Consider the following 24,892-nt stretch of genomic DNA (forward strand, 5'->3'; position numbering starts at 1 on the left):
TAGCTAAGAGAAATGAAAACATATATTCATACACATATTGTACACAAATTTTCAAAACAGCTTTATTTTGTAAGAGCCAAAAACTGCAAACAACCCAAATATCCAGCAAGAGGTTGTGACATATTCATACAGTAAGATAATACTGAACAATCAAAAGGAATGGGCATACAAAAACTTGGATGAATCCCATTAATATTATGCAGAGCAAAAGAAATCAGACACAAAAGATTTAAGCTAGATTACTCCGTTCATATAAAATTCTAGAAAAGGCAAAACTAAATTATGGTGCACTTTACAAAATGAAGATAAGCACATAATTGTAACAGTGCAAATGAATATTTTGTTCTCTACTGGAGTTATACTAGGTGCTGTGACAGATAATCCCTAAAATTTCAGTGCTATAGCACACCAAAAGTCACTTCTCCCTCACTGAAAGTCCAAAGCAGGTTGCCAAAGGATTTTCCTTCTACTCCGCAACTCAGAGGCACGGGCTGTCTCCATCTTGGATGTTGCGATCACAACATGTAGTTTTCAAGGTTTCTGGAGTTGAGGTAGTAGCAGAGGAAGTACACCAGCTCTTGACCACCTTGGCCCAGAAATCCCATGTGTCACTTCGATTCATAGTCCATTGGTCAACCCTAGTCATCTGGCCCTGACCTAACTCCAAAGGAGGTTGGGGAACTTAGGGGAGAAAATGGAATTTTTAGTGAGCACTGAATGAGCCACATACATTTTAACAACTTCAAGGTATGGATAAAGGATGAAGGAAATTTAAAGCCTGAGGCAATTTGTAAAAGATGCTCTACATATTAGACTGGAAAGGAAGGAGAGTGGATAGGTGTTCACTGAAGACAAACGTTTCTAAATTTTCCTTGGGTAGACCAGTCCCCTTCTGCTGGTCACTTATCATCTGTCCATCTATTTTTGGATGAAATACTGACCATCTCCCTGCTGTCTTCTCATCTCTAACATGGTAATAACTCATTATTTGACTGACATATTGGGCAAATATACTAGTAGTGCCATAGCAATAAAAATATTGTAAACTTTACCATAATACTGGGGTCTGAAAAATCTAATCATGTAAAATTTGGTGTTACTAATGTAAGATTAAAGAACTGATCGGGATAAACCTGCTGTTGAGAATAGGATTCAATTACAAGCTGCATCACAGGCAAATTTAGGTTATTACAAGATGCTTTATCATAGGGATTCTTTTTGTGTAAGTGCAATGATTATCACCATTAATTTTTGTGAGAAGAAAGTTAGCCTATGAAAGATCATTTTCTAATTTTTTTAATGTATTTACTTAGAACAAACTATGAAGTGCCATAATACAATACTAACTATGCAAAATTTAATTGAAATGATTAATTCTCAATAAGCTTAGTGTTTCAATCAACAACATATATTGTGCCCCTAATAAAAGGAAAGCATCATGAGAAATGTTCATGTGTTATCTCATTTAGGCTCTACAACTCTAGGCATTACTATCTCTCTCTCTCTCTCTCTCTCTCTCTCTTTCTCTCTCTCTCTCTCTCTCTCTCTCTCTCTCTCTCTCTCTCTCTCTCTCTGTTACAACTGAAATTGGAGGCTCAAGGAAATTGTCAGTAGGTGAGAAATAACAGACAAAATTTGAAACGAGGTCTCCTGACACCGACATTTCTTCTGCTACAAATCTAGCTAGCTTCAGCTGAGGTCACAGAAAAGTATTTTATTTAATAACCTTTTTGACATTATTACTGTGCTTTAACTTTTTTGCTAGACTTATTTGTAAACATCTATTACTAATAGTAGCAAGGCAGCTAAAGAAAGTGCAATGCCATACCTTGGAACAGATGTTCAGTGTAAGGCACATTCCTCATAAAGCAGATGTCTTGCACCCATTTGCAGAGGATGAAATCAGAGAATTTAAGTGACTGCTTTAAGGTGACATTTTTTACTACTGAGCTACTATTTGACTCAATCTGTCTGATCCAGTTCCATTTCACAGTACCCAGCACCTCTCTATTTGCAGCTGAAGAGAAATCCCATAAATGTTTCACATAAGTATGTGATAGAATTAGCACTGAAATAAGTTAAATTTTACAAAAACACAACTGACTATTATAAAACAACTGGCAGTCTTATGCAAAAATTTCTGTAACATTCATTTCTCACACCACTATATTGGAATAGGACACAAACAAAAAAATAATGTGAATCAGAGAAAAACTATTCTTAATCAATCAACTGTAAAGATATTCACAATGTTTATTATAAATTATTATGATAAAAAGAAAGCTATCTTTAATAGATGAATATTAGTAAAATATTATATTAGCATTCATCAAACGATCCTAAAACATGTAAGGGCATAGGTGTTTTACAAAAGAATATCAGTCAGAGATGAGGTTATCCATAAGCAATTGACTTCTCTTCATGTCAGACTGACCTGGCCTTAGTTATAATTTCTGATGAAGAAGCTACAATCACACCCAGTCATTTAGGTATTTGACAATCCTGTCCAGTCGCTAAGGAAAGTCAAGGTATTTGGATAAACATTTGGCAGGGAGTCTCAGAGAAATGTATTTCCGACACTTACATCCTCACACTTGCTCCATAGCCAATGAAGAGTCTTTATTATCTTAGGCTGCAAGGTCAACTCCAGAATTTATATGCAGTGGGGAGTGGGGCCTAGGGGCAAGAGATCTTGATCTGCTATATTGGCTTTTGCCTATACTTCACATTAGATTGAGGAAGTGTCAATTGTCCCCATCAGAGGAAAAAAGGAGTTGGAGACCAAGACTTGTGGAAATAATGACAGGAGCAGGGTAAGTTTTCTAATAAGAGAACAATTATTTTGCATCTAAGACCAGAGGTCACCCCTACACACACACACACACACACACACACACACACACACACACACACACACACCAGGTTTTGTGACACTCCAGTATCCAGTATTGTGATACTCCAGCAAATAAGTCCATGCCCTCTGAGGGCATTGGTTGGAACTGCCGAAACCTTGTGCCCGGGAGCCCTTGGCAGCTTATGAGAAATCAAGAGACCACCCACGGAGAGTAGCCTGGACAAAGGATAATTCAGCAGACACCATTGTGAAAAGATGAATCCACACCAGATTCCTGCCCCCACCCTTCTCTTTCTCCTGGCCTGGGAGATATCACACCACCTGGAATTTAAAACAACTCTGAGAGCAAGAGATATTTTGCTTGAGTAAATTGAGATATTTTGCCACGGAGCAGAGGATCATCATAGAAATTTTTAAAATATGATTTTTTAAAAATGTTAGTTTTCATGCACATTTGGATTTGCAGAGTGAGTTTTGTCCCCCCATACCTGTGTTAACCTAATGGCTAGACAAATGGAGTCAAAACTGCTGAGTTCCGTCTACTTCTGTCACATTCCCGTGAATAGTGATGATGTGCTCACTTATCCTTTGCCATTCCGGTAAATCCCACTCACCACAGCTCCATTACTTACATTCTACGTGGCTGAAAATTAGTCAATCTCTCTGGATCTCAGTTTTGTTATATGAAAAACATAAATAGTATGACATTTCTGATCATCCTAAAAATCAAATGCTAATGTTAACACTGTTTTCAGCTTTAAGCTGGCCCTACCTGTTCACATACTATGAACTCACTTCCAGAAGAGCAAGTTCAGACCTCCACTATGATTTCAAGAACTCATTCTAAACTTTACCTTAAGCCTCAGTCTTAACTTATTTGCTCTCATCCTGCCTTTGCTCCAATCTCATCCCCATCAGATCTCAAACTCTCCATCTCTGACCCTGTCCTCAATCCTACCTTTAGCACTGTGGAATTCATGTTTATACAACATCTTCCAGGACATGACCTGTGACATTTCCTATGGACTTTGACTTGACTGTATGTCCTACTCTAGAAGTCTTATTCTACCCTGGGTATAACATCCCCTCCTCCAAGCTCAGCTCTACTGAATGCAAATCTTCACTCTGGCAGTTCATCAAATGTCTAGTCTGACCAGTCCTGATCTCAATGTAAATGGTGAAGCTGGACAGAAGAAAATGGAGGGAAAAGTTCTTTGAAAAGTTTTAAATATGAAGTTATCCCATTAGTGGTCATGGTTTCTCTTGCCAACATCCAGTGCCTAAAAAGAGTATATTGCCTGCTCCTTCCTTTGCCATCCTGAAAGCGTCTGACTGCCACCGCATCGAATCCTCCCCTACTCTGCTGTTCGCAATCAAGTCTCCATAGAGTATCCCAGAAAGTCCCCAAATGATTTTAAGCTTGTACATTTTATGAGTGAAGCGTTTGGTAGAAGAATGGCCATAGAGTCAGATTAAGTTCAAATATCTCCATAATTTACCAGTTATGAGCAGTGGTTTCCTCATCTAGCAAACAGACGATGATGTCGCACACAGTGCTGCTCAGAAAATTCACATATAGAAAACACCTAGTGCAGTACACGGTATGTACTAGGCACTCAATATTAGCTTTTCATTACTCCCACCTTTCCTTACTTTGTCCTAACAGTTGGGTTACTTGTTTCCAGGAGGGCTTACTCGGGAACACTCTACTTTGGAGAAAACAGAACTGGATGGGTCACTTCAGTGGGAAGATAAGGGCAACCACACCTCAATGCTCAACTATACCCCTATTATCAATTCACTACTCTGTGATGTTGCCTCCTGGGTTACTGACTGGGGTGTCTTGGGATGCCAGTTATAAAGACCAGATACCACCAGGTCCACTCAAGGCTCCAACTCTGGAATACTTACTTGAGAAATAAGTAATCACTCCAAGGAGCTCCCTATCTGTATTTTTAGCTCAGATTTATGTGTGTTGTTGCATGGTCTGCAGCTTGGCCTCTTGGTATTTCTTCCAAAGTAAGCCTAAAGCCCAAGTCTAACAGGCTATTGGGTCACTGACACACACAGAGATTAGGGCAGAGGGGGGTGGGTTTGATAATTTTTCGGGGTCAAGTTAACAATGCACCTGCTGAGCACCTGCAAGGTAATTCCTTGTATGTATGAGACAAAATGTAGTGGATGAAAAAAGGCAACGGCTGGCCTATCAGCCCAAAAGAGATGAAGAGACAGCCATTGTTTTCCTGAAGATTCGAAGTGAAGCCTTCTTTCTAGTTTCTCTAGTTAGGGGCCAGGAGGTCAATGTCCCCCATCTCATGGGGCTGGAGTGTTTACCTTCAGTAAATGCAAAGAATCACCTCGAGGTGATTACTACTACCACATTCTTATCATCTCCAACAGCTGCTTGCTAAATAAGGAGCAGGAACGTCCAAGGATCATAAGGAGCAAGACTATGATAGGGAAGGAATTTGAGATAGTTAGACAAGAAATTAAAATTACCTCCACACCTCTTTCATTAAAGAAAGAGAAAATTCTGAAATATATCCTTGGTACTCTTATTCTAAAACAGTGTGTCCAACTTTTGATTATATTTTCTTAAAAAGAATTTCCAACTTTTGAGGATGGAAATAATTCAGTATATGATGTCTGAGTCTGAGCATGTGGAAAAAAATCTCAGTGTTAACTGCCTTTAATAACATACTAATTGTAACCAAGAAATAGTGTGAAATATTGAAAAGCTCATGTAGCCATGTCTTAAAAGGTTGAAATAACCTAAATTACAAAGTGATAGAGGTCCCTATTGAGTGTAGATAATTTATGGTGTTTGTACAGGGAGAGACATTAGCCAACCACAATTCATGCTAAGCAGAATTTTGAACAAAGTCCAGATGGTGTTTCAGCAGTAAAATGCAGTTATCCTGGAACTATCTGGTGACCAACAAAATCATTGAAGTCAAGCTCACTGTTCCGTATAAGAACCAAGTTCAACAGAAGCAGAAATAAGGGAAAAGAGTTGCACAATATTTTTATATTGGAAATTACACAGCTATCTTTATTTTATAACCTAATTTTTATTTAATGCACAAATTATATATGTACTGCAATAAAGGAAACCAAGGAAATTCCACATTCCCATCATCCTAATACACACACATAATTACAAGCACACATGATTCATCACAACAAAAATCAAAGCATATCTTCAATTTGTATTCTGCTTTTTTTTTTTTTACAAATTTAATTGTTAAGTAATTATTTTGTATTATCATTTTTTTTGGTGGCTTCAGAGCATTCTGTGTAAATTTTGTACCATGGTATACTATTGAAGTCCCCCCTAAACTCTCCAGTTAGTATACCTCCAGTTTTTTTTTTTTAATTCTTATAAATAAAACTACAAAGACTATCTCAAGCAAATAACCATTATTATCCCTTTTTGATTTTTCCCCCTTAGGCAACATAGTCCTTTTAAAAATGTGACACTATGTCCTTCAAATGAATTTTGGAACTTTTTGAAAAATTATTTGTTTTATGTTTAGTGTGTCCCCACATCTGTGCTAACAGTTCCACATTAAAATTTTCTATTTCACAACACTGTCTCCAAGTTCTGTTGAGCTCAGATGACTGCTCACAGCAAGTTCCATTTTACTTGGCTCCAATCAATTACAGGAATATAGATGATTTACAATCCAAATCATTTGAGCTCATACATTTCACATAGGGTAAAACAGAGTTGACAACCTCACTTGAAAATGTTAAAAGGGTGGTCCATGTTTTCATGCACTAGTAAGTGATTTCTCAGTTAAATCTGAATGAATTTGAATATGTAATGGAGCCAAAATAGCATACAAGTCTGGATTTTGTGGAATGCACAGCATGAGATCATTTCTATACTGAGATTAAGCATTTCATTAATTACCTAAGTCTCAAATCTATTTCTCCTTTTTATTCTTGATTCAGTAACTCCCTTCATGCTACTGTTTCTTTTATAGAAATAAAAAAGATAGAAATATTTTTCATAGGAAAAATAATTAAAGTTGTGGAGTTTTTAAAAATAAACTACTAACAGAAATCTGTTTGTTCCAATTTTGTATGGTTTCTAAATTGCCTGAAAGCTCTACATTTTTAAATTGCTTTTCCCTCTGTCCTCCTCTCCAGTGCTTGTTTACTGAAGAAGATATGGGACAAGGGGCTCACCTTCTTACACAGACTGAGGCCAACAGGGCCATTTGGAAAAGACCTGGACACCAAGAAAACAGGCTTTGGATTGTCTTCTTCTAAAGTAATTGGCAAGCTGATGCAATTCATATGAGTATTAAAAAGGAATTGATACTGATGACATTATCAAACAAATTCATGTTTGAATTTTTACAAAAAAGATAGTCTTCAGCTGCCTTAGCAAAGCATAGTTTGGGAATGGTAAAATGAGTTTTTAAATATTTAAAAAACATCATATAAAATATGCTTCCAGCAAAGTGAGTTGATAGGCAGAGAAGTAATAGGCCTTAATTTGGAGCTAGAAACATCAAAGGAATTCAATTTAATTTTCACAGATAATACACTTGTAGTTCAAAAATCAATGATTAGAATTAAACTCACTAGAATTAGAGAAAGAATTAGAATTAGTGGAAGAAAAAAATAAACAATAAATAAAAATTTAAAAATTGATATTCACAGCTATGTGTGAATACCAATTTAGTAATGTAGATGATTTTAGCCTAATCCCTATGCTGTTATTTTCCATAATGCTGTCTCACATGAAACAGAAGTTTGGACAAAATCGGATTCAGGAAATAAGTTTGCCTGACAGACCTCTCATTTTAGGAAAGAAATATCATTTTACATGAAATATATAATTCTGCTAGATTCAGCACCATAATAAACAGGAAAAAACTGACTTCACTTAGGAGCAAGCTAATGCATACCACGAGGGCATTATAGGCAGCAAAGTGTTTTAGGAAAGACTAACAAGACTGAGCTCTGAAGAAGGTGGCACTGATTATTATAAACCATGAAGGTGTTCAACCTGATGTTGAGTAAAATGTTTGATCCTTATCTAATGTTCCATATATATATACACACACATATATATACACACACACACACACACTATATATATATATATATATATATATATTTTTTTTTTTTTTTTCTTTTTTGAGACAGAGTCTCACTCTGTTGCCCAGGCTGGAGTACAATGGTGCGATCTCAGCTCACTGTAACCTCCACCTCCCAGGTTCAAGTGATTCTCCTGTCTCAGCCTCCCAAGTAGCTGGAACTACAGGTGTTTGCCACTATGCCCTGCTAATTTTCGTAGTTTTAGTAGAGATGGGGTTTCACCATGCTGACCAGGCTGGTCTCAAACTCCTGTCCTTGTGATCCACCTGCCTCGGCCTCCCAAAGCGCTGGGATTTCAGCCATGAGCCACCCAGCCAGACCCCATATTTTTTAAAGAAAGGACCATTGAAAACTCCTCCCAATTATATTTAAGCACTGGAAATACAATGATTTCTGTGTTACTGATCATATTCAAATTATATTCAGAAACTACTATAACAAGCTAAATCCTCTCTTTCATTTGTTTACCTTTCTTTTATTTTTTAAAACAATTATAACCTCTGGCTTTCTCTTACTGCATGTGTATAACTTTTACTGCCTTGTTTTTATTTTATTTTACTATTTTTTTGAGACAGACTCCCTCTGTCACCCAGGCTGAAGTGTAGTAGCACAAAAATGGCTCACTGGAAACTTGACCTCCCAGGCTCAAGCAACCCTCCCATCTCAGCCTCTCGAATAGCTGGGACTACAGGCACCCACCACCACACCTGGCTATTTTACTATTATTATTTTATTTTATTTTATTTTATTTTTGGTAGAGATGAGTTCTCGCTATGTTGTTCAGGCTGGTCTTGAACCCCTGGGCTCAAGCAATCATCCTGCCTTTGCATTCCAAAGTGCTGGGATGAAAGGCATGAACTATAGCACCTGGCTATTTCATTTTTAAGGAGAAAACAGGGTATAATTTATATATAAATATACTACAGATAGGTGATATTTCTAAACTGATCAAAAAAGTTCACCTTGCTCTCATAGAGTTCCAACAAACCTCATGACCTCCAAGATGAATTAAAGATTGATAGGTGTTTTAAAATTTCCAAACATATATGCAGAAAGAATACTGCTATTTCCATGGGAAATAGAAAAGTTTAAGAGGCAATCACTACTTCAACTTGAAGATTCAAGTTGAAGACTGGACTGCTTGGAGTTTCTTCAAAGGGAGATACCATTTGGAAAGGTGGGATGGCAGTATTGGTTACACAATGGCTGTGGGTGGGGGTACTACTGGCATTTAGAGCCCAGAAACCAGAGATACATAATGTCCTCAATGCTCCAGATGGCTCTACACACCAAAGAATTACCCAAATCAAAATTGTAATTCCCTTTCCCCACTCCTTTCTCCAACTGGGAAATACTTGATGGAGTCCCTGGGGATTTGAACTTGATTCTTCAGTCCCCAGTGTATTCATTCATTAACAAAAAACTATTGCACACTAACCGTGGGCCAGATAATATGCTAGGACTGGCAGAGATGCAAAGATGAACAAATCTCAAGTCTGCTCTATGGAACTCACAATCTTTGGGGAAAAAGATGAGAAAATCAGCAACCCTAACATAGAAAAACAATTGTTATAGTATAAAATGAAAGGAAGGAATCTAAGAGAAACCCTTAATTCATCAGGACTCGCCTGAACCTTTAATTTGGTGAGGATTATTAGGAAATGTTTCCAAGGTAAGATAACACCTAAAATGTGTGCTCATCAAGTATTCATTTATTTCTTCACAAATATATACTGAGAATAGGCTCTGTGCTATTCGCACAGAATTACAGCATGGAATTACAGCACTGAACAGGACAGACATTGCCCCTGCCTTTCATATAAGGATGTGGTTAGTAAATCAAATATTGACAGTGTAATAAATGTCATGAAGGAAATTAGTTGTTCTGGTAGAAAACATTAGGGGGATAGGAGCTACTCTGAAAATATAGTTAGAGAAAACCTCTCTAAGAAGGTGATATTTGGGTTATGACATGAAGGATGAGAGGAGGATGTCAAATAAGGTGTTAAAGGAGAGTAAAAAGGATCCCAAGAAGTAACTTCGAGCAACTGAAACAACTTAGCCTGTTTTAGGAAGGGAAAGAAGAGTGATATGAATGAAGTGTAGTACATAGGTAGAAGAGTGAGGAGAGCTTGGGGAGGAGGGAGGAACCAGATGGCACTGAAGACTACTGCAAGAATTTTTTATTTTATTGAAAGTGTAAAGAGCAGCCATTAAGGGGTTTTAATCAGGAAAAAAGTTGATATAATTTACTTTTATAAAATATTATTGGGCTGCTATTGGGAAACTGAATTATAGAGAGGCAGACATGGAAGCAGGGAGGCCAAACTATTTTGAGAATGCATATGAAAAAAGATGGGGTTGGAATTCACAGGCAGCAGTGGAAATGTAGAAAAAAGGAGGAGCAGAGAGAACAAGGGAGGAATTTCAGATGTTCCACTTTGGACCTGGTAAATTTAAGAAGCCTGAGACCTCCAAGTGAGGTATTCAGAAGATATTTCAGGTGAATATAAAACTCAGGAGTCATCAGCATATGGATAGTATTAATAGTTAAAGCCATGGAATTACGTGAGATGTCCAAAAGAAAGTCTTTAAAGTGACAGAAGAGTCTCGGATGGAGCTGATTAACACTCAGGGGTTAATTAGAGAAGAAAGAGTGAAGACTGAGAGGAAGCAGTCAGAGAAGACAGAAAAACCATGAGGAGTGAAGACAGAAGAGACAAAGACAGGTTAGCCTGGAAGAAAAAGGTTATGAAGAAGAGTAGGGAAGGGAGAAGAAAAGTTCAGACAGAGACAAGAGACATGAGTGAGAGAGCATGAGCAGCACTGGGGACTCAAACTAGTCCAGCAATCTAAAGGAAAAGGGATACTAGAGGAGATGCTGGCAATATTTTGGGAAAAGTGAAGAAGCATTAGATTATGACAGACTGTGTTTCACACTCTAAATAGTTTGAACTATTGTCATGAATGTCATGAAGGCATTAGGGATCCTGATACGTTTGGATCTGTGTCCTCACCCAAATCTCATGTCAAATTATAATCATCAATGCTGGAGGTAGGGCCCGATGGGAGGTGATTGAATCATGGGGGCAATTTCTCATGATTTAACACCATTCCCTCTTGAAGCTGACATTGAGGTGATAGTGAGTTCCTGTGAGATTTGGTTGTTTACAAGTGTGTGGTATCTCTCCCCTCTCTTCTCTTGCTCCTGCTCCAGTCATGTAACACATGCCTGCTTCCCCTTAGCCTTCTGCCATGGTTTTAAGTTTCCTGAGGCCTCCCCAGAAGCCTAGCAGATGCCAGCATCATGCTTCCTGTACAGCCTGTGGCACCATGAGCCAATTAAACCTCTTTTCTTTATAAATTACCCAGTCTCAGGTATTTCTTTATAGGAGTGTGAGAATGGACTAATACAGATTCAATAGAGGATTTTAGGCAAGAAGGGGCCACCATATGATATATGTTTAGAACATATATCTTCCTCAGTAAGGAAGAGGGGATGAGAAGAGAGAAGGGGAGTCAGTTTAAGGAATTTAGTTCAGTAAATTTTTCAGGAAAAACCTGATAGAGAGGAGGGATACAGAGGAGGAAATAGATTGAAGGAGTATTTATGAGGTAGAAAGGACAAGATTTGGGAATAGGAATGATGAGGGAAGCCTACAATGTTTTTTAGCTTTAAACTTTCAGCAACTCCAATACTTCTGGCACCATTAACCAAAGTAAGGAAAGTAAAAGGAGGAGCAGCTCTGAGGGAGGAAGATAATGAGTTTTACACATTGAGTTTGAGGTACCTGTGGCACATCCACCTGGAAATATGTTCCTGAAGCAAAGGCAAGTGGCCTAAGGTATAAGCTTTTAGGGAGTTGTGGGCTCATGGGTGGTAGTTGAAAGCCATGCAAGAAGATGAAAAGGGAAATGAGCCACCACACAGCATTAGGGAATCCTGCATTCAAAGAGTGAGCCAAGGAAGGACTGGTCAGTCAAGTAGGAGAAAAATCAAGAAAGGGATGTCACAGAAGAAAGGAGAGAAGGAAGGTGTGGTCAATGGTATCAAATAACATCAAATGTTATAGACAGGTCAAGAAAGAAACTGTATGAATGCATGTAGATATACACATAATCTATAGAGGTAGATATTAGTAATGTATAGCTATAGGTGCACATATATACTCCAGGTTTTAAAAAATAAACTGAGGAACTGAGCACAGAGAATTTCAATCATAGACAAAGGAAAATAAAGATACTACCTTAGGGTCAGCATCTTGAATCTTTGTCATTTAGTTTGCATAAGCGTGGGAGGTGTTTAGTATGTGATATGAATATTGTATTTTGCATAGTATCAAGGAAAACTACACGTTGATGGCAGATATAATCACTAATAAATGACAAAGAAAAAGGTGAGAAGCTATGATGTAAACATTTATTATGGCCTGTTAACAACCTGGTCTATAAAACAAAATTGTTTTTAATAATAGTTGTGTAATAATTCATAAGCATTATTTTTGAGTTGTTCTTTAGTTTTAAAGCAAACAAATCATTTTAAAAAATAAATTTAAAATTTAAATATGTTACTCAAATTCAGTAAAATGTTGCATGTATAAACTAAAATTTTCACTAATCAAACAAAAAGTCACACCTCATAACTCACACTCTGCTCTACTCTTTTAGGTTTTAAATACAAATAAAAACTTGAAGGGGTCACTTAGTATGACAGAATTGAAGTAACACAAGCTCTGTTTCTTTGTCTACTCTGGCTAACTTTGAATCGTCTATTTAAATGCAGGAATATGTAGTGCCATAGGAGTCGGAGCTAAGAACTGCACACAAGGTAGGCTGAAAAGAATCAGAACAATTTTGAAATTATTCATGAAAGGAATACATATAGTAGCTTAGTGCTAATAGTTTGGAGTGATTAGAAGAAGGAAAGTCCTTCTAATTAACTTTAATGTAAACTAAAGTGTTTATTAAAGAATAAGTAATTTTATGTCCTCATTTGAAGGCTATGTACATAGTCAAAACTCAACAAGAATCATATCAGCTATTTAGAACAGAGATCAACAAAATACATTTTTTGAAGAGGAGGAATTTGGACATTGTTTAGAATTGCTGGAACATGATGATAATATAAAAGTAGACCAACTCAGGTTTATCATTGTTTAAAATTCTATACGTGAAACATACACCCTTACTGTCTGCACCCAGGGCAGACCATGCCACCAACCCTGCTGTTGGTAAGCCCTTGGGGATAGGATTGGGCCTACATCAAGCACCCTGATCCCCATCATCACCATGTTTGCCCCCAACTAGGCCCCACTGAGAACCAGTGTGTGTCATGGCTTCACAGAGCAAAATATCCAAATTTGGTAGATACAAAAACCCTACAGGGATCTTTCCAGAGTTCTCTGCCTGGAGTGAGATGAAGCATGAAATTGGGGGAAAGAAAGTAAGGGCTGGACATGTAAAAAGGTTATGCACATGGGGATCATTTTTTTTTTAAATCAGCATGTTCTCCAAGGGAAAAAGCATAAGGAGACAAAGCCAGAAGGCTGAGGCTTGGGTAAAGGGAAAAAAATAAAACAAAACAGAGCCAGTGAATAGTTTGCCAGAATTTATAAAGAACTTAAGTGATTCAATAGCAGAAAAATAGAGTGATTAAAAAATGAGCAAAGGACCTGAATAGACATTTCTCCAAAGAAGACATAAAAATGAACAACAGATATATGAAAAGGTGTTCAACATAAGTAATCATCAGGGAAATGCAGATCAAAATCACAATGAAATATCACCTCATATCTGTTAGGATGGCTATTACTAAAAAGACAAGAGATAATAAATATTGGTGAGGGTGTGGTGAAAAAGGAACCTTTTACATCGTTGGTGAGAATGTATATTGGTGGAGCCATTATAGAAAACAATATGGGGGTTCCTAAAGAAATAAAACTAGAACTACTATATGACTCAGCAATCCCTCTTTTGGGTGTACACCCAAAGCAAATGAAAGCACCACCTCATAAAGACATCTGCACTCCTGTGTTCATTGCAGAATTATTCACCATAGCCAAGATATGGAAACAATCTAGGTGTCTGTTGATAGACAAATGGATTAAAAAGAAAACTGGTGTGTGTGTGTGTAGACAAATGGATTAAAACGAAAACTAGTGTGTGTGTGTGTGTATAATATTATTCAGCCTTAAAAAAAAGATTCCTCATTTGCCACAACATGGAGAAAACTAGAGGACATTATTTTAAGAGAAATCAGCCAAACACAGAAAGAATAATATTATATAATCTCACTTATATAGAGAATCTGAAATAAAAAGTCAAATATGCAGAGACATAGAATAAAATAGTAGTTACCAAGGGCAGGGGTGGAGGCGGGAAGAAATGGGGAGACATAAGTCAAAGGATACAAAGTAGCAGATATGTAGAATGAACAACTCTAGAGATCTAATATACAACATGAGGAGTATGGGTAATAATATTGTATTGTATTGCATTATATTGCATTGTATGATATGGTATGGTATGGTATGGTATGGTATGGTATGGTATGGTATGGCATGGTAATTTATTGTATTGTATTGTATTGTATTGTATTGTATTGTATTATTTGGGACTTTTCCTAAAAGAGTAGATTTTGGCTGCTCTTGCCACAAAAAACAAAATCAGTAACTATGTCAGATGATGGATATGTTTATTTGCTTCACTATAGTAAGTATTTTACTATCCATACATATTGTATACCTTAAATATATATATAATAAAATTTATTGAAAAAGGACAGAAAACAATGGTATTTATGAAGGCCAAGGGAGGTGGGCATTTAGAAAGAGAACCTTCTGCCCAGGTTCTGTATGCTACAGAAAGCCTGAGGAGAATGGAGGCTGAAAGACAGCCTCTCTGTTTGTTAAGGAGAACATTGGCAATTTTTGAGACACCAGTTTTAAAAGAATAATGGAGGCAGAAATTTGCTTCTACATGAAATTATAGAATAAATTAAATGGTGCCAAAGTAGAAGGAAGAGAGTTTGGATCACTCTTCAGAGAGTGTGATACAAAAAGGAAGGAAATAAATCAGAGAGCGGTTAAACAGATAACAGTCCACTGGAAAGTTTTTGTGTTGATTGACTTTGAAGGAAGTTATAAGCTTTGTGCATACTAGAAAGAAAGGGGGAGGAGATATGCAAAAAATGCACTGGGAATAACCGAGATTAGCACTACAGGCAGACAGTTGATCAGTGGCTGAGTAATTCAAGACAGGAAGGAGCAAAGCACTGAAGCCACTGACTGTGGCGCATAGACAAAGTGGGTTCCAATCTGGATAAAATTGGAAGAATCAGATAACTGGAGGCTTGGTGTAACTGGAGTGAAGGTTTAATAGCTATGAAAGTGAGAAATATGCAGGTTGTGGTTATAGAAATTTTAACTTCAAAATTATAGAGTTGAAGCAAATCTCAGTGGATGACAGCCATTTGGGATTCCAGGCCAGAAAAAATACCTGAATTTGAAGGCTATAATGAGGCAAGTGAATCAACAAGTGCTCTAGGGATACCCTGATGTATCAGAAAAGTAGACACAGCCTACAGTTACATCTGGTGCCACCTTTCTAATGGTGTGTGGTGAAGTACTTTTCAGATGCATGCTCGACTATGGAATTTTGAATCTGGGTGTCTTTGTGCCTTAAATAAGGAATATGTGGAGTTCAGATAGTTTTCACTGAGATTCAGGTAGCAAGGTCCTTTATGCTTTTTCATTATTGTCTCTAGCATAACTACTTCTTAGGGAGATGAGATTTACAGATTTTCAGGATGAAGTAACACCCAGAGGCTGTCCACAATTTATGAAGCCTAGTAGGAAGGTCTTTATCATAATTAACTTTACCAAGAAGTTTTTCCTTCTTTTTTTCTAATTGTAAAAATAAGGCACTCTCAATAAATGAATTTTGGTAGAAATACAGAAGTGTATTAAGAGAAAAACAAAAATCTTCTTTAACCCCATTACCCAGAACCAAACATATATATTGTGTGCGTGCGTGCATGCGTGTGTGTGTGTGTGTGTGTGTGTGTGTGTGTGTCTATGTATTTTAAAGAGATGGCAATTTCAGGAAATTGACAGTTTGCTTGGTAGATAGATTATAACCTCCTCTAAATGCAAAGATGTGAAGAAAATTGGAAAGGGAAACAAGAATTCTGGCCCTTGACCTCTTAGATTATCAGTTTCTGGGTTTTAATTTAATTAAATATTTTGCATACATACTCAATGTTAATAATTGAAATTGAAAAGCATGGTATCATTCAATATTGCTTTTGATTCCTAGGCATTAAGACATTAAGTGATATTTAGTGTCTGAACTATTGGAAGATGGATTAACTTTTTAAGACCCTTAGAAAACTATTTAAATTTATGGAATAAATAGCTTGTGACTGGAAAGAATTAATGTAGATTTTCAAAGGGTTCAACTTAATGCTAACTTTTTTGTTCATTAGAAGGAAGATGTCATTAAAACAAAAGTGTATAGATGAGCTTTCAAGGGAGTCAGGAAGCAGCACCGTCCCCACCAACCCACACACACACAAAGAACCTGGAATAGATGGGAAATAAGGCCAGAAACCCTAAATGCATCAAGGACCTGGGCTTAAACATTAATCAATATTTTAAGCAATAGTTCTTTGTTTTTAATTAATGATGTAAAAGCGGTAAATGTGCAATTAAGAAAACCCATAACTTCTCAATTCATCCCACTTTAAGTTAATATGTATGAATCTGCCACATAAAGCAAAATGAATGAACAGTGTAGGTATCCAAATAATTCAGAAAGGGAACGCAAGATAGAGAGTTTGTACCTAGTATCTCTAAAATAGAGACAAAAGAGGGAATTTAGCATACGTGGTTACTTAAATAGTTATCCAAGCCTATCTCATCAGAATTAATATTCAATATTTTATTTTTATTTTTAATGTATTATTTTCTCTTTATTCTTAATCTCTTATTATCACACATCAAAACTAATATCAGACATTTCTTTGGCTATTTTGATGAAGTCCTAAAACCTGAGTATATGGAAAATTTTCTCTAAATAAAGCCTTTTAACTCAAATTGGAAGAAGTGGACTGACCTTCATTTTATTTCATGTTAACTGTGCTGAGTAGTAAAATTTATAGCTAAATAAATTGGCTTGTTCTTTCAGACACTGTCTCACTAGCACTGGAATAAAGCTAACATCCGATGTGTTGTCGGGACTGCCTGACTTTAGCTGTTTATTTCATAGGTAATTAGTGGAGATCTTTTATATTCTGCTAAAAGGGTCATTGCAAGAAGAAATAGAAAACACTGGACAAAGAAAATATGAGTTGATCTTGTCAGCATCAAGGATTTCTCTGCAGGAGATCTTGCTGTGGCTTTCATTATCACAACAACCAGTAGGTGTTGCTATAGAAACTATACTGTTAACAAGCTAACGGAACAAGGCAGAGACAGACAAATGATAAGGGTGGGGGAAAAAAGAGGAAAACGAAAGGCTATAAGGTTTGGTTCTTGTAAATGAGTCTCTTGCTTTAAAATCTTACCTTATCTTCTTTGGTTTTCCCATTAATACTGCATGGATAATGTATGACCAGTAATAAGAACAATATAATAAATTCATACAGCCCTCTTCAGGCAAGGTCTCAGAGAGCTTTGTAATTGAAAATGAAATTAAAAGCAACAATAAACCAATTCCTTTACAAATTAGGACTTTACATCCAAAGTGATCCAGACAAGTAATGAGGTGTCTCCCAGCCCTCAAGTATGAAAATGCAGAACATTCTTTATCTATGTATGTCAAATGTATTTGAGAAATATAGTCAATGTAGCCAAAAGTGAAACATAGCATCTCAATCCAATTAATAATTAGGTATCACAGAAAAAATAACAATTTGTAAAAGTAATATTGAGATGAAAATGTTACAAAAATTGTCGTGAACCCCAGTCTCAGCTAGTGAAAAGGTGTATAAATTTGATCTTTTTTTGGTTAATATTGAGGGAATTATAGGCAAAATATATATGAAATACATTTGTAAATCAAGTCCTTTGGGGTTGTTCGGTAAAAATATTTCACATTTCTTTTCTATAATTGCCTCATTTTTAAGCCTAAAATACTCCCTGCAAAATTTGCCACTTTCCAAAGAGTTTCTGTGCATATAGACAGGAAAAGCCACAGCCATTTCTGTTTAACACTGTTCCTAAAAAGGAAAAAAGAAAGCAATTATACTTCTAACCATTCTTCACTGGCACAGGTCCTTCAACAGCCTGAGAATATAAATAAGGTTGTATTAATGCTCAGTGTTCAAACTGCAATGTCTCTTCACCTGTATGATTTCTGTGCCCCTATGATATTTCTAGACACCAAAGAGGCAATCACATGTGCTAACCAAATGTCTCCTCCACCACAGCCAGAAGGCTGCCTTTGCTCTTTTATTTTCTGTTTTTCTGGGTTCCCTGCACTCCTGCACATAAGCTGCAGCAGGTCCTCATATTGCCCCCATTAATGAATTTCATGATCTCACAGTCCATAAAGAGGTAAGAAGAATGGCCTGTACTCCAACTCCAAGCTTGCGTTCATTTATTCAACATTCATTCAAATAAATAAATTATAGTTTATTTAAATAATTATTTGGTAGCCACGCCCCCAAGGAGCCCTGCTTGTGGCCAGAGCTGCACAAAGTGCTCCATGAAAACAACTCCTTCCACTTCTATGTGTAAGCTCAACTAGACAGTATTTTTCCAAGTTATTCATTTCCACAAGTACCAACAACATTATTCAGTCACAAAAAGGCTCAATTCTGCTTAGATAATGAAATTGGCCCCAAAAGCAATATTTTTAAATATGTGACTCTATTTACCACTTAGACAGTATATTTTTATCTGGAGCTTCTTGGAGTCACTAATCTCAAGCATCTTGATTGTAGTCACTACTTATATTTGTGAAACTAAATGACTCATTCTAAAGGTCACCCCAGGCAAAGAGATGGTCTGCCCTAACTGTATTCAAGCCTCCGTTCCATTTCTGGGAAGAGAGAAAGCTGAAGATTTTATATAACATTTTGTTTTACTTCTACTTTTGTCATCAAGTTTCTAATCTTAGGGCTAAATTTCAATCTGGATGCAATCTCAGGAATATTATTCTCTTCTGCACAATGTTTCTGCAAGAAAAAGAATCAAAGCACTTCACGATCTTGATGATGGAGAGAGCACTAGTGAAGAGTTCCCAGAAAAGGGGAAGGCCAGGAGCAGAGTCAGAAAGTTTCTAAGAGTGAACTTTTTTTCTGAGTGCCTCAACTTTGACAACAGAGGCCTAATATGAATATTTATTCCAAGAATGTTGAGTTTTCTGGGCAGTCCTTCAGCAGTTCTATTTGCATGAGGAAAGGAACAGAATGGGTATGTTTTCATGCAGGTTTATAAAAACATGTACACAAAGATTATATTGGTTTTAATTGCAAACAACCCATTAAGCCATCTATTTCAATAGGGAAACAGATAAGTAAATTATGATATAGTCATACAAGGGAATACTACAGGAGAGTTAAAATGATAGAATTTATCTGCAGATAGTAAGATGAAAATAACTCAAAAATATAACATTGAATGCACAAAGCAAGTTTCAAAAAGATACTATATATTTAAATATGTCAAAAGATACTATATATTATTTATGTTGTACCTTTATATGTAGTAAAGGTGTAAACACAGGAAAGAGAAATACCAACTTCAGTATGAAGATTACTTCTTGGGAGGATGAGAAGACATGAAACAGAGTGGAAGTGGGTTTCAACTTTTCCTATAACTTTAGTAATACAACAGTAGTTTCCTTCCCAACCTGGGCAACATAGTGAGATCTTATCTCTGAAAAATTAAAAAATTAGCTAGGTGTGGTGGCATGAGCCTATAGTCCTAGCTACTTGGGTGGCTGAGGTGGGAAGATCACTTGAATACAGGAATTTTAAGCTACATTGAGCTATGAGTCAACACTGCACATTAGCCTAAGTGACAGAGCCAGACTCCGTCTCAAAAAACAAAAAAAAGTTTCTTCAACTACCTTATCCGAAGAAAATATGGCAATACATTGATTCAGATTACATCTTGAAGCTATGCATGAGTGTCTGTTGCATCATTATTTATATGGTTTAATTATTTTAATTATCTCATTATTAAAAATCTTAAGTTCCTTAAAAAACTTATCAAGCTTATGAAAGAGACACAGTTTCTGGGTCTGCTTACATCTTTTTATAAAATTACCTTTTCTTCTCCTATACACTGTCCTTACCAGAGTGTCTTTGAATAGTCCTGTGAATTGCACAATGGGGAAACGGGAGCAGAATCTAGCCTGCACTCTACATCAGATGGTAGGCACTGATAGGATTCTACCTGCTAGAGCAAGAGTCTCTATAGCTTCAAACAAAATTCCAGACACCAGGCAGGTAAACTTTATTGACCTAGAGAGGCATCTTTTTCAATCTACCCAAAGGCTTTGTATAGGCTAGTGATGGTCCTGATCTTCCCGTACCAGATTCTCGCTCTCCTCTTTTTAGAAATCTTTGAGATACAACTTGATCCTTCTCCTTTTAGACTCTTTGCTGTCTTACTCACTTCTCTGCTTCCTTCTGATTGTCCACTGGAAAATCCAAGAGCCAGAGACTGACTCATCTTTGGAAGAAAAAAGAGATGGAAATTGAGCAAGGGACAAGGGAAAGGAAGGCTTGAATTCTCAGATGTAAGACATTGTATGCCATCTCTAGTTAAAGAAGGGAATCTAACCCTAAAGCCTATCTTTTTAATGTGATAAAAACAGGTAACATAAAATTTACAATTTTAACAATTTTTAAGTGTACAGTACAGAAGTGTTAACTGTATCCACATTGTTATGCAACAGATCTCTAGTACCTTTTCATCTTGCAAAACTGATTCTATACCCATTGAACAAATAACTACTTCACTTTCCCCGCTCCTCCAGCTCCTGGCAACCATCATTCTACTTTCTGTTTCGGTGTTTGACAAATAATTGGCATCATGCAGTATTTGTCTTTTTGTGGCTGGCTTACATTTCACTTAGCAAAATGTCCTCAAGATTCAACCATGTTGTAACACATAACCAAATTTCTTTTTTCACTAGCGCTGAATAATATTCCGTGTGTGTGTGTGTGTGTGTGTGTGTGTGTGAGTGTACACCATATTTTCTTTATCCATTCATCTGTTGATGGACATTTAGGTATCTTCTACTTCTTGTCTATTGTAAATAATGCTGCAATGAAAATGGATGAACAAATATCTTTTTGAGACACTGTTTTCAATCCTTATGGCTATGTACCTAGCAGTAGGATTGCTGGATCATATATTAATTCTATTTTTAATTTTTTTGAGAACTGCCATACTATTTTCCATGGTATTGGCACCATTGTACATCACCACCTGCAGGCTGTTTTTTTTTTCCCCCCAGATAATTGACTTTATATAGCTGGTTTATTTTTATTTACTTTTAGAGATGGTATCTCACTATGTTGCCCAGGCTGACCTCTAACTCCTGAACGCTAAGCAATCCTCTGGCTTCAGCCTCCTGAGTAGGTGGAATTACAGGTGCACCCTTTCTGCCCAGCTTCAATGACTCGTTTTGACAACCAAGATATTTGGTTGCCAAGTGTTGCTCCAAAGTACATATAGAGATTTTTATTGTACAAGCTCACATGTTTATCAGAATTCCCCTCTTCTAATATAACAGGTTTCTAGCAACACAGTCTCCAACAGATAGAGTTATGGAAAACTTAATTTTCTAAAGAATGGGCCAACTGGCCAGTTGCGCAGAAGAAAGGAAGAAAGAAGCTGGACAACTACAAAAGCAGCAGCCGCAAAACCCAGGAAGCAGTCAATGGTTGTGTCTTAGATTACTACATTTTCATTTATTTATTTTTGTTTTTTTTCTAGTTTGTTTTGTCATTTTTATTGCTTACTCATGTACAAAATCATTGATAGCATAATTGAATGCAAACAAAAACAATAAATATTGGTTGAATGGATAAATGAAGCCTGTGTTTTAAGGCTTATATTACAGCCCATGTGTTTGTAAAAGGAGAGAAACTCACCTCTCAGGGCTGCAGTGACTGAAAGGACCACTGGCACCCACAAGCCTGTCCTAGTAGAGTGAAAGGAAGAGGAGCAACAGGGAAACTCTAAGAGCCTTTGAATACAGACATGACTGGCAATCTGGGGAAAGGGAAGAAATAACCTCCTTAGCCTGAGAAAATCAGGCTTTCATCATCCCTGGGCCAGAACATAGCAGTTCCCTTTTTTGAGTAACAAATCCTCCATGGGTTCCACCCCAGAAGCCAGCTCTACTGTCAGTCTATACCTGTGAGTTGATTTGGTACCATATTCACACTACAGTAATGCACTTAGGCAGCACTATTGCACAGATGCCAGGAGAGAGTCATTCCCAGCCATCTTGTTCTTGAAGTCTTACGAATCTATTCAAAGAGAATTTGACCAATGGTGGAAATATAATAATACATATTTTTCTTGAAATATTCTTTTATTTAAATGACAGGAAAAAAAATCTTGAGGAAAAATTGTATTCAGGAAAAATATATAGTGTTTTTTTTTTTTAACATTGATTGTATCTGCATTGACTTCTGGACTACTGAGTAAGGAAGACAATATTTGACTTACGTATTAATTAGGACTTTGGTGGCCAGGGCTGGAAATACATATATCCTAGCTTAAGGAAAAGGAAGAGAGGAAAGGAAACAAGGGAGGCAAGAGATAAGAGAAGGAGAAGGAACCAGCTGACTTACCAAAGGCAGGGAAGCCCATGGTAGCACTGACCTCAAGAGCTCTGCCTCTCAGTTCCTCTGTCAGCTTCATTCTCCTTTCTTCAGGCCCACTTTCCCTACATGGTGGGAGACAGGCCTCCACTGTAGCTGCCGGGCTTATGTACTTGAAATTCCACAGACAAAAAGGAAAAATCTTTCTTCCCTCAATTGCAGTTTGAAAAAAAATCTCAAGAAAGATCCTTGACTGGCCCAAATGAACCAATAAACTTTGACTAACCCAGATGGACTGTTGGCAGGGGTTAAGATGTCAGCATCGGGTAGGTGTTTGGCATATTGAGGATATGGATAATGGAAAGCTGGGTTAGAAATATATTTTTATTTGGGTTTAGTGAGATACAGTGACATAGCTCACTGTTTCTACTGCTTATAATATTTCAAGAAAGGTTTCATAGACCAATAAGCACTAGAATTAGGATTTAAATAAAGGATTTGTCCAATCTGGAAGCCAATTTTAACACAATGCTTTATTACTTTTGGTATACCCTATTTTCCATTAAGGAGTCTTCCCATTTTTCAACTTAAAGGCATCATAACTTGAAGGCATCCTTGGCCACATACCAATGTTTGACAATTGTCCCTCCTGGCTCCAACACATCTTTCCAGTCTTATCTCTCATAGTGACTGTACTTGTGAAAAACACTCCCCCAAAACTGAAGTCCTTGCCTTCACTGGTCCCTGCCTTTGCCCATGATCTTCTCTCAGTCTGAAACAGTCTTCAGAGTATTAATTTATAGATAATTGGACAAAAACTGGTATCAACAAATATAATACAAACTGATATCAACAAAGATAATTCAACAAAGATAATACAAAGGCCACTGTAATAAAGACATTAATGACAAACAGGTTAATGAGTGTCTTAATCAATGATATTTAAGATTAATCAATGGATAAGCAAAGCGATATTCCCTAAAATCTTAAAGTTTATATCTCAAAAACCCTTGATAGAGTTTTCCCAAATTTGACAATCATAAAAATTTACATGATACCAACTACAAGTTGTTTAGAACCTGAAAGGAACCTTTCAATTATAAATAACTTTAAAAAAAATGCGTTTTTTTAACATGTGATAGAAGAAAGACTGGGTTACCTTTTTATTCTCTTTATAGAAAATATTTTTAAATAGTCACATATAGAGGGAATCAAAGAATATACAGTAAAAAATTGGGGGCAAAGCATTAAAGAGGTGTGTCTAGACATTAATACAAATTATTTTGTTATTCTTCTAGATTTGTGATATTTGTGGTAGTTACATGTTTTTTGGTTGTGATTTCCCATTCTAAATCAATATTCATTTTCATATATAAATATCTAATTTGATATTTATAACTTTCTTTCTATTGTTAAAGTATCCTTCAAACTTATATGTATCAAACCCTGCAAAATCTGGATCTATTCCCAGGTGTCAGGTAATACCTCAATGATAAGGTGACATTTTTGCAGAGACCTCAATGAAGCATAAAGCCATGCAAAATCCTGGGAAGAGTGTTTTCCAGGCAAAGGGAACACAAAGGGAAAGGATTCTAGGAAAGAACATGCTAGGTAGTCATTATGTTTACTAGTGTGTCCATATGAGAATAGAAGTTTAAGTTTAAACTGCCTTAAAGTCATCCCTATTTAAGCAATACATTTATAGCTCCATGGGTTTAGCACTGTATCCATCAGTTGCACCTTGCAAACCACAGCTGTGGCACACAGCATTATTTGCCTATTCAATGTATATTTCCCTTCTGCCTTACTAACAGAACTCTGATATTATTTGGGGCTTCAATGTGCCTCACTATAAATCTGTTTTCCCCAGCCTTCCTTGCAGCAGATCATGTGACAAAGTTCTTATCAATGAGCTCTAAGTGGAAGTCCCCAGGCCAAGCTCATGGGAAAGCCCTTTAAATGGGCTGACTCGGTTGGAAAATTTTTTCCTTGGCCTTTACTTTCTCTATATTCTTGCCTGAAATTCACCTATGAGACTGGAACACTGGCAGCCATTCTGAGCATATTCAAGGATGGCCATACTCTCTACCCTAGGAATGACATAACAGCAAGCTAAAAGGGCCTTGGATGAT

Source organism: Chlorocebus sabaeus, chromosome 13, assembly GCF_047675955.1.
Source record: "Chlorocebus sabaeus isolate Y175 chromosome 13, mChlSab1.0.hap1, whole genome shotgun sequence".
Taxonomy (NCBI): Eukaryota; Metazoa; Chordata; class Mammalia; order Primates; family Cercopithecidae; genus Chlorocebus; species Chlorocebus sabaeus.